We start from the raw sequence: 4048 nt of genomic DNA, 5'->3' as shown, positions 1-4048 counted from the left end.
TTGAGACTCACTTGGTATGATTTGTCCAAGAGGACAATTTGAAGTATAGTGAGTATAACTAGAACAAGTCATGCACATTTCATTGGAATGATGAGGATAAGATTGAATTGGAGGTCCTTGATTCAAAAGGAATGTATCAAACCTTTGAGAAAGATTTTTGACCTCGGCAGTAATTTCCATGGAAGAGTCTATTTGATTTAGAGCTTTCTTTCCTCCCACATTTGCTAGGTGACCACCCCTAGAAGATGAAGATCTATGCATTGAGTTTTCACTCATTTTTTTGAAAAGATACCAAATTTCATCTTCATTTCTTTCTATGTAGCTTCCGCCACAAGAAGCATCAACAATGCCCTTATTAGCATCGGATAAACTTGAAAAGAAACATTGAACTAATTGCCACTTAGGAATGTAATGATGTGGACACTTCCGTAGCAAGTCACTCAAACGTTCTCATGCTTCATAAAGGGGTTCTCCTTCTTCTTGTTTAAATTCACAAATGGAAGTTCTCATTGAATCAGTTCGACTCACAGGATAGAACTTTTTTAGGAACTCTTGTTGCAATTGTGCCCAAGAGGTGATTGTATTTGACCGCAAGTTGTTGAACCAATATTTAGCTTTATCTTGAAGAGTGAAAGGGAAAAGCTTTATTTTTAGGACTTCTTCCGGAACATCCATGATTTTCACGGTGGAACAAACTTCCAAGAACTCATCTAAATGTTTATAAGGCTCTTCATTGCTCAACCTATAGAAAAGGGGGCACATGTTAATGGTGGAAGCCTTAATCTCATAACGATGAGCACGAAAATTTGGCAATTGAATGCAAGTGGGTGCATTATATTGATTTGGAGTGTAACGATCCCTAAGGACCATTGGAGGATTAAGAGGATTGAAAGGATTGAGAGGAGGATATGGTATTTGACCTTGCTGATGATATGTCATTTGACCTTGTGAGGGTATGCCATTTGAACATATTGTTGTTGTTGCTCACTAATTGGGGGAACAACATTTGGCCTTGGCATCCCTAGATTAGGTTGCTACACAGCAGGATTGATTGGTCGTGGTATTCCCAAGGGTGGATGCACACCTTGAGGATCCACAATATGAACTTGTGGTGGGTGGTGCACACCATTATGATCCACATGACCAAGATCTACAATAGGATCTTCAATTGGATCTATTGGGTCTTCCATTAAAGGTGATGGAAAATCAAAATTTGGAAGATTAGGATGACTATCCCCAGTACTACCTCTTAAACGCCGAAGGAAAACTTCGAGATTTTGATTTACAGAAGCAAGAGGACGATTAAGTGATCTACGACCATGCATGCACTAGAACAAGTCAACACACCCACATTTCAAAATTTCAACCTCCACATACGATGTTCCCAAACTCCTCAATAATATCAATGCACTTAAATCAATTAAATGCCTCCACACGGGTCGATGCCTTTTACAAGAAGGTATGCTTGGACTTAAAAATAAAACAATTCAAATTAAGCCTCCACTTGGGCTGTCCAAAGCATGCAAATTGGTAAACAATTAAAGTACTAAAATTAAATAGAACTTACAGATGGTCCTTAAGCAACTTCAAATTTTTTTTTTTAAATGCTTCTAAGTCTGGTGTTTGCTCCACTTTACTTCAAGTACCTAATTGACAAATTAAATGACTTAAAAGTAAACAATTAACAAAGAACTAATGTCTAATTCAATTCTTTTAAAAATCGTTTGATCCCCGGCAACGGCGCCAAAACTATAGTGCGACCGAGCGTGTGCACAAAACGATGCACAACACTTTAGGTTTAGAAATAATGTCAAGTGGACACATATTTTAAAATTTATAAAACCACTAAACACTTATACTAGTATGAAGTGAGCAGGGATCGTCCCAAGAGATCTAAACAATTATGGGTTTTCCAGAATTGAATTCTACTTTAGTGCTTATGTGATTGCTTAAAAGGTTTGGTTTTGTGATTAGACTAATTTTAAGCTAAATGATTGTAATAAAATAATGGAGTTTAAAAGATTGGAAAGAGACTTAGGGTGTAGGATTCACCACTAAGCACATTCCCTAACTCACTAACTTTCAACTAATTGGGGAAATAAAATGTATAATCTAAATGTAGCTAACAATTGCAATGAAAAGTATGAAACATCAATTTAAAGCTTGAATCATTTACCTAATAACAATTAACTAAGTGTGAATCAATTCACCAATTCAAAGCATGGTCCATCAATTCAATTAGCAATTTTAACTCACATTAATCTAGAGGATAATGTAAATTATGGTAACAAGCATGGAAATCAAATGCAAGCACAGATTGTCTACTTACCTAAGAACGAAAGTGCAATTAAACTAATTAAGCATGAAATTAACTAAATTCAACAAGAACTTAACCTAATTAAACTAACTGTGTGGTGCAATCCATCTAGTAGAAGCAAATTCCATCAAATCAAAACACAAATACAACTAATTAACACCATGTATAGTCATCACAAGAATCAATTAACAAAGAATTCAAGTGTAGAACTTGATTACCAATCAAACACACATAAGACAACATGATATTGACATAAATAATCAAATGAAAGAATTAAATTATATTAGTCAAGACTATACATCAAATACAATTAAATCCCCAAAAAGTAAAAAGAGAGAGAAATTAGGCTACATGCTTAGGGTTTATCCAACCCTAAGTAGAAGAATCAGCCACTCATGGTTGATAGAGTCGAAGACAGAACAAGTTCCATCATCTGCTTCATCTTCTCTGAGTTTTTCTTCTTCTCTGTGCTTTTTCCAAGAACCCTAGCTTTTTTCCTCTTTCATGTTTTTCAGATAGAATCTCGATATCACAATACAGAAAAATAAAACCTAATAATCAAAATAATAATATCTCCCAATTAAAATAATGAAAAACTAACCCTAAAAAGAATGTGTTTGTTTCCCTTAAGTAACAAACTCTATTAAAGCCCGTGAGTCACAAAAATAAGCCCAAAAGACAAAATCCTGTAGCCATCAAAACATAAATCCCGTAATGCTGCAAGGGGCTGGGGAATCGATCCCCCAGCCTTGGGGATTGATCCCCCAAGGGCATTTTTAGTTTTATGAATAGTGGGGGATCGATCCTTCAGAGTTGGAATTTCCTTATACACCTTATTTAGCTCCATTTTGACCCGGGGCTAATTGGTTTGCTTCTTCATCTTTGGGAACATCATCAAAGGCCCGAAAAAGGTAGAATTGACCGCTTTTGAAGAATAAGCACACTATACGAGCAATAAGCTACGACCTCTTTTTGCCATTTTTTGAACTTTTTCCGAATGTCTTTGCTTGACTCCAAAAAGGCTTTAGTGAATCAAAATTAGTCCGTTTGTACCTTATTGACTTGAAATTGACAAAAACATAAATTAGAACTAAAATATGAAAATAAGATAGATGCAAGGACTAAAATACCCTAGTTTAGGTGTTGAAATGTGTAACATTTAAGCACTTATCACCTAATTTAATATATGTTAACAAACATACCAAAGCCTAATTTACTAGCATGCCACAATTTAATTCTAAGTTGAATATCATCATGAGAATTAAATCTTAAACATAAAAAATAATTAAATTAAATTCTAGATTTTAAACAAAAGCATGCATACAAGTTGTATAAGAATCAACAGCATGCAAGACAACAAAAATAATAACCTATAACACCCCCTACCTCAATTTGAGATGAAAATCTCAAATGTCACCAAAATGAAACCGCTCCGAATCTAACGTAACTTTAGGGTTTTGTCGGGGACAACACGGTGAACGATAAACTCCAAAGAGGACATACCAAAATCTTAACTTAACCTCAAACCCGAACTCAAAAACTGGCCAAAAATGGATTCTAATAAGGGGAAAGATGCACGTAGTCAAGACAAACATAAAATACAAAGGCATTACGACTTTTTAACAAAGGGAAGAAGCTCAAAAAAAGAGACAGAAGGTGGCAGCCCCTTGGCTGCCATGGAATCTAGCCAAGAGAGGGAGGAAGAAGGTGAAAAAGTGATTTTTCACTTTA

General features: G+C 35.3%; 1 non-coding gene across 1 annotated transcript; it reads left to right on the top strand.

Moving 5' to 3' along the window:
* The first annotated feature begins 406 nt into the window (after positions 1 to 406).
* LOC132287348 (small nucleolar RNA R71) lies at positions 407 to 513 on the top strand. The gene has a single exon (XR_009473004.1). It is a non-coding gene; the product is annotated as a small nucleolar RNA R71 (small nucleolar RNA).
* Positions 514 to 4048: the final 3535 nt, after the last annotated feature.

Source organism: Cornus florida, unplaced genomic scaffold (assembly GCF_030987335.1).
Source record: "Cornus florida cultivar Cherokee Brave unplaced genomic scaffold, ASM3098733v1 CherokeeBrave_3.0.0_Hap2_Chr11, whole genome shotgun sequence".
Classification (NCBI taxonomy): Eukaryota; Viridiplantae; Streptophyta; class Magnoliopsida; order Cornales; family Cornaceae; genus Cornus; species Cornus florida.
The sequence above is the reverse complement of the archived record's forward strand: the minus strand, read 5'-3'. Positions and strand labels throughout refer to the sequence as shown.